Consider the following 7,173-nt stretch of genomic DNA (forward strand, 5'->3'; position numbering starts at 1 on the left):
AAAAAAAAAAAAAAGAAATGTTTTAAGTTTGGCCATTGCTTTACTAAACTCTGGTGCGACCATGTCTTCTTTGAGCTATGACTGCCACAATGTTTTCTAAGCTTTGGTTCCCTCTCCTACCTAGGAGAGGTGAATCTCCTCTCTCTCTCTTTCCAATTTACTTTATAAATAAACTACATTTTCCAATCTAAAAAAATATTTTAAGTTTAATTGATAGGCTTTCTCTCCATCCTTTCTCCTTACAGTGTATCCTACAGAGCCATGGAAGTTTGATGTAGAGTTTTGTGCAGTCTAAGTTTTTGCTGACTGTATAGTCAACATTCAACTCACATTCAACATGTTCCTCTGTCTTTCCTATTTCATGCATATTAGCACCTGGATGTAGAGATTTGATTAGATACAATTTGGGATCCCTTTGGCAAGACAATAGTTGTTCTTTACCAGAGGATACATTGACGTTTGCTTGTCTGTCTATGATCTTAGTAGACACCGATCTATTGCCTACATCTATTAATTCACTGGAGGTTGCAACATGATTCTCTCTATTTCTGATTCTATCTTCTCTTTTGAACTTACTAGTTGGAGTCTTTTTATGAAGAGATAGTTCCCTTAATCTCCTACTTGCTAACCAGTGGTACAGTTAATAAAGAAAAGACTAAATGCTTGTCTTTTTTCCTCTTCGATGATCAGTGTTCAAGTAATGAATCTGTTTCTTCTCGTCCTTCAAAGGTGAGCTATTATTATATTTTCAGTATCATTATGAATCATGCATTTCAGCATATTTGATGGTTACATTGCAATTACAGTGCTATCTCCATTAAAGTTCAAATTGTCCCCTCTTTAGTCAGTAGGGACCTTTTTTATTTGACTTCTGAGTCCTTTTGACAAGACTCCAGTTGTTTTTTATATGTTCCTTGTTTCTCTTATGATAAGGTATTTTTAGTGCATTTTGTCCATTTCTTGCCCCAGATGTGGAACCAGTCATTTACAAAAGTCTTGGCTACTTTTAGTGGGACATGGTATTTCAACGCTACAATCTACGTGATAGGGATGCTTCTTGCTACTGGGACTGTCACTGCTTCTAGATTGTAAAAGGAAGGACCCCCAAAACCCCAGAATTTATTTATAAAAAATTGGTATCTATTCTTACATGTTTAAACTTCAGTCACCTTCAATGTACTCTCTGTTTGATTCACTGTTCCAACTGAGATGCTTTCTCCACTGCTCAAAACAGCTTTTGAACTCATCAATTCTGATGTCTTTCAGTGTTTCTGCCATTTTTTGTTTCACCTCTTCCACATCAGCAAAACATTTCCCTTTGAGGGCTTTTTTCATCTCGGAAACAAACAACAAAAAAAGACACTTGGTGTGAGTCAAGTGAATAGGGAGAGTGGAGCACCAGGGTCATGTCATTTTTGATTAAAAACTGTTGAACACAGTATGGTTTGGGTAGGTGTGCTTGTAAATCATCCATCATGAAGTGGGTAAACATGTTGAAAGAATCTCCAAAAAAAATTCACTGATGCTGAACTCAGCCTCTCACAATGCTAGCTGGTATACTGATGCCGATGGGTTCCTAGAACACTTACCTAGCAGGGGAAGCCTGTACTATAAGGGACCCACTCTCCAAAAATTAATTCAGTTTTTTGGGGGGCCCTGCCTTGTGTGGTGGACAGAAATAGGGGAGAATATGTATTTACAGATAAAATGCTCCATTAGGGAATTGTAAGCAGGGGAATGACAGGCTCTGGCTTACGCTTTTGAAAGTTCATTCTATTGAGGGAGAATGGACTATGGGGGCAAGAGGGGAAGCAGAAAAACCTGTTAGGATGTTGTCCAGGAGAGAGGATGGACAGGATTGCAGCAGTAGAGGCAAGAAGAGGTTAGATTCAGGCTCTCTGTGGAGGTGGAACTATGTGTGCTGATGGAAAGGCACAGGGAAAGAAGAAAAAGACTAAATTTCTAAGTTTATTACTGAATAATGGGGTGGGTGGTAGTGCCATTCAGAAATAGGAAAGCCTGGGGAAGAACAAGTCTGTGGAAGGGAATAAAGAAACCTTTGGACATGTTAAGTTTGAAATCAGACATCTATGTGGAGATGCTACTCGATGTTGGACATCAAAGCACAAAGCACAGAGGCAAGATCTGGCTAAAGATGAGATTTGGGGGTCAGTAGCACATGGGTGGTCCTGGATGAGACAAGCTTAACTAGGGGGAGAGCAGGAGGGAGAAGCAGGGAAGAGAGTCAGGTCCTGGGCTACCTTCTGGGGAGCTGGGATAGGAGGCCCTTGCAGGAGAGCGTGAGAGAGCAGTCAGAGTCAGAAGGAACCCTGGAAAGAGTGTGATCACACAAAGCCTAGAGAAGACCACATTCAAGAAGGAGGGAGTGGCCAGGTGTGTCAAGTACTGCTCAGAATTGAGCAACAAGAGAGCTGAGACCTAACAAGTGGACTGGGTAAGATGGAAGTGACTTCACTGGGAAGGTGGGAAGGAAAGCCCGGTTGGAGGGGACAAGAAGTTAGAGACAGAAAGTATAGACAACTCAGGAGGAATTTTGCCGGGAAGAGAAGCAGGAAAAAAAAAATAGGAGAGTCTAGAAGTGACTGTGGGCGCTAGGTTATTTTAGTTATTTAGGTTGTTTAGTTATCTTTAAGAGTAGGCTGGATGTGGTCGCTCATGCCTGTAATCCCAGCATTTTTGGAGGCTAAGGTAGGAGGACCACTGAGGTCAGAAGTTTGAGACCAGCCTGGGTAATATAGAGAAATTTGTCTCTTCCAAAAAGAAAGAAAGAAAGAAAGAAAGATAGAAAGAAAGAAAGAAAGAAAGAAAGAAAGAAAGAAAGAAAGAAAGAAAGAAAGAAAGAAAGAAAGAAAGAAAAAAGCACCTGCTGTCCTAGCTACTCAGGAGGCTAAGGTGGGAGGACCGCTTGAGCCTGGAAGTTTAAGGTTACAGTGAGCTACGATCGTGCTTCTCTCCAGCCTGGGTAACAGTGAGACCCTGTCTCTAAAAAAAAGAACAGCAACATTAAGGCTGTATGCAGATGGGAGTGACCTAGAACAAAGACAGAACTGATAAAGCAAGAGACTGAGGAGGTTATTGCAGGAAGAAAGTTTTTAAATATTTGAAGAGATGATATTTGGTACAAAGTGGAGGGATAGGCCATGCCATCTGCAGGGACACTTCTTCCATTATAAAAGAGGAGGTCAAGGACACAGGTCAGTGGCTCTACGACTGGGAAAGCAAGAAAGTATTCACTGTCATGCATCTATTTCCCTAGTGAATATGCAGTGAGATGCAGAGATTGGTGTCTTGAAAGAGAGAAGGTGATTTACTAGGGATTAGTTGTTGACTGCTCATTTGAGATTTGAGGTCATCCATTTAAACTGAGACTGATTAGCACAGTGGAATTTTCTTCATCCATGATCAGCTGCTCATGTGCAGGATCAGAGAAAGCAGATAGTTGGGTATAATCAGGGCTGGGGTCCTGCCAGCTGAGTGTGATGGGGGACAGGCACAAAGAATGGTGTTTTCAGGGACAATGGCTAAAGCTCTGAAACGTAGTCAGTATTTGAGCTCTAACCATTACTCTAATAGCTTTAGTATCCTGCCTCAAACCTTAGAATACAAACATTAAGCAAGAAACATGATGATATATGTGATATGTGGCTCCTCCCTCCTGCCTTTGGAAACTTTTTTTTTTTTTAGATAGAGAAAAGAGACAAGAGAGTGTTAGCCTGTAACATTTAAAAATGATGTTAGCGGGGCTCGGTGGCTCAGCCTGTAATCCCAGCACTTTGGGAGGTTGAGGTGAGTGGATTGCCTGAGCCTGCAGGTTCGAGACCCTCCTAGGCAATTGGCGAGACCTCATCTTTACAATAAATCAAAAATTAGCTGGGAGTGGTAGCGTGCGCCTGTAGTTCTGACTATTTGGAAGGTTGAGGTGGAAGGATCGCTGGAGCCCAGTAGGTTGAGGCTGTGGTGGCCAGGAGCGGCTACTGCACTCCAGTCTGGGTGGCAGAGTGAGACTCCTACTCAAAAAATAAAATAAAATTAAAATAAAATGAAAAATGAAAAAAAAGATGCTAAAAAGGTAGTTACTAGTTTAGCAAGAGAAAATTTTATCTTTAAGCTGATTTTATGTCAGAAACAATAAGCCAGAAGATAGTGGAAAGGCATCCTTTCTTCTTCTTCCTTTTTTTTGATTTAGACCCTCACTCTGTTGTCCAGGCTGGAGTACAGTGGCACAATCATGGCTCACTACAGTCTTGACCTACTGGACTCAGGATATCCTCCTGCTTCCTCCCAAGTAGCTGGGCCTACAGATGTGTGCCACTACACCTGGTTAGTTTTCTGATTTCTTGTAGAGACGAGGTCTTGCAATATTGTCCAGACTGGTTTTGAACTCCTGGGCTCAAGTAATTCTCCTACCTTGGCCTCCCAAAATGCTGGGGTTACAACTGTGAGCCACCACGGCTGGCCAGGAAGGGCATCTTTATTGTCAACACAGAATTCTATACTATATCCAGCAAAAATATTATTCAAGAATGAAGATGAAATAAAATTTTCAGATTTAAAAGTAGGACAGTTTAACACCAGCTGACTGGACCATAAAGAAGTTCTCTAGGCTGAAGGAAAATACTGCTAGATAGAAGGCATAAAATCTTTAGGCTGGAAATAATGAGTATGTATGTGGATAAATATGAGGCAATCTTTTTTTTTTTGTCACCTAGGCTGGAGTGCAGTGGCAAGCTTACAGCTATTGCAACCTTGACCTGCTGGAGGCTGGTCCAAGTAGCCTTCCTGTCTTAGCCTTCCAAGTAGCTGGGACTACAGGCTCATACCACCACGCCTAGCTAATTTTTTGATTTATTGTAGAGATTAGGTCTCACTATGTTGCCCAGGCTGGCCATGAGCACCGGGACTCAGGCAATCCTCTCACCTTGGCCTCCCAAAGTGCTGGGATTATAGGTGTAAGCCATCATGGCTGGCAAGAGACTATCTTTTTTTCTCCCCAATTTATTTAAAATACACCTAACTGTTTAAAGCATCAGTTGCAATTATTAGTTCTATTTATTGCTCCTAACTTTCATGTCACGTCATGTATATATATGACTACAACATACAGAAAGGGAATGGCAAGTAGAACTATACAGTTGCACAGTACTTACATGTTGGTGTAATATTAGCCCAGATAGACTCTGAAAAGTGAAAAGTGTATTTTGTAGTCCCTACAGGAGCGGTTCTCAGAGTGCAGTACAAGGACCTTGGGGGGGTCCTCAAAACCCACTCAGGAAGTCTCTGAGATCCTTCCATTTTCAATTACCTATTTGTGAGACTGCATTTTCTTCGTATATGTCAACCAAAACAACATATCCACAACAGATTATGGAAACAAATGTGAAAATTCATCTGTCTTTTATTAAGCCAGAACTTGAAGACAGTTGTAAACATAGAAAATGGTGGAACTCTTCTTACTACTTTGGAGGAAAAGTATAATTATTTTTCATAAAAACATATTATTTATGTTAACATGTAATGGGTTTTAAAAAATTTTATTATTATTACTTTTTGCTTGTTTCCTTTATTTATTTATTTTTCTGAGTTGGAGTCTCACTCTTGTCGCCCAGGCTGCAGTGCAGTGGCACGCTCACAGCCACCACAGCCTCAATCTGCTGGGCTCAGGCAATCCTTCTGCCTCAGCCTTCCAAGTAGCTGGAACTACAGGCATGCACCACCACACCCAGATAATTTTTTGACTTATTGTAGTGACGAGGTCTCACCAAGTTGCCCAGGCTGGTCTCGAGCTCATGGGCTCAGGCAATTCTCTTATCTCAACCTGCCAAAGTGCTGGGATTACAGGTGTGAGCCAGCCTGCCCAGCCATTTCTTTTAATTTCAATAGCTTTAGGAGGTACATATAGTTTTTGGTTACATGGATGTATTGTATAGTGGCAAAGAAGTCTAGGCTTTAAGTGTACCCATCACCCCCACTTGTGCATGTTGTACCTGATAGGTGATATTCCATCCCTCCACCCCTTCCTCTCCTCCTGTTCAGAGTCTCCAATGTCTATTATACAATTCTGTATGCCTTCGCAGATCCTTTTAGCCCCCACTTAAAAGTGAGTACATGAAGCTAGTGCAGTGGCTCACATCTGTAATCCTGTCACTTTGGGAGGCAGAGGCAAGAGGGTTGCCTGGGCAACTTGATGAGACGTGTCTCTATAATGAGTCAAAAAGTTAGCTGGGTGTTGTGGCATGCGCCTGCAGTTCTAGCTACTTTGAAGGCTGAGACGGCAGGAGCGCCTGAGTACAGCGGGCCAAAGTTGTGGTGGTCATGAGTGTGCTACTGCACTCCAACCTGGGCAACAGAGTGAGACTTTGACTTAAAAAAAAAATAAAACCAAGTGGGTACATGTGGTGTTTGGTTTTCTGTTCCTGTGTTACTCCACTGAGGATGATGCTCTCCAATTCTATCCAAGTTGCTGCAAAAGACATCATTTCATTTTTCTTGGTGGCTGAATATTATTTTATTTTAATTAATTAAAATAAATATTTTAAAAATCCTCAGTTCAATTTCTTTCTTTCTTTTTTTTAATTGGAGTCTCTCACCCCAACTAGAGTGCAGTGGCATGCTCCTGGCTACTGCAGCTTCTACCTGCTGGGCTCCGGGGATCCTTCCACCTCAGCCTTCCTAGTAGTCGGAACTACAGGCGTGCTCTACCACGCCTGGCTGTTTTTTTATTTATTGTGGAGATGAGGTCTTGCTTGCCCAGGCGGGTCTCGAACTGCGGGCTCAGGCAATCCACTCACCTCAGCCTCCCAAAGCACTGGGATTACAGGCTGAGCCACTGAGCCCAGCCCTTAGTTCAATTTCTAATAGATATAACCCACATACAAACTCTTTGGGGGGTTTCGATGCTTTCTATTTTACTTTTTGAACTGTTTTATTTTAAAGATATGGGGTACAGTTCAGGGTTAGGTGTACAAATGTTCATTATGCAGGTGCCCTCGTTGATGGGGTATCAGTGCTTTTTAGGAGTGTGACCTGAAACGAAAGCATGTGGAAATTGTTGCTCTACAGCGTTGCCTCAAAAATAATGATGTGAGCAGCACTGTTTGTTTGTTTGTTTGTTTTTGAGTTGGAGTCTCACTCTGTCGCCCAGACTGGAGTCTG

Source organism: Carlito syrichta, unplaced genomic scaffold, assembly GCF_000164805.1.
Source record: "Carlito syrichta isolate Samal-C Ts95f unplaced genomic scaffold, Tarsius_syrichta-2.0.1 Scaffold311474, whole genome shotgun sequence".
Lineage (NCBI taxonomy): Eukaryota > Metazoa > Chordata > Mammalia > Primates > Tarsiidae > Carlito > Carlito syrichta.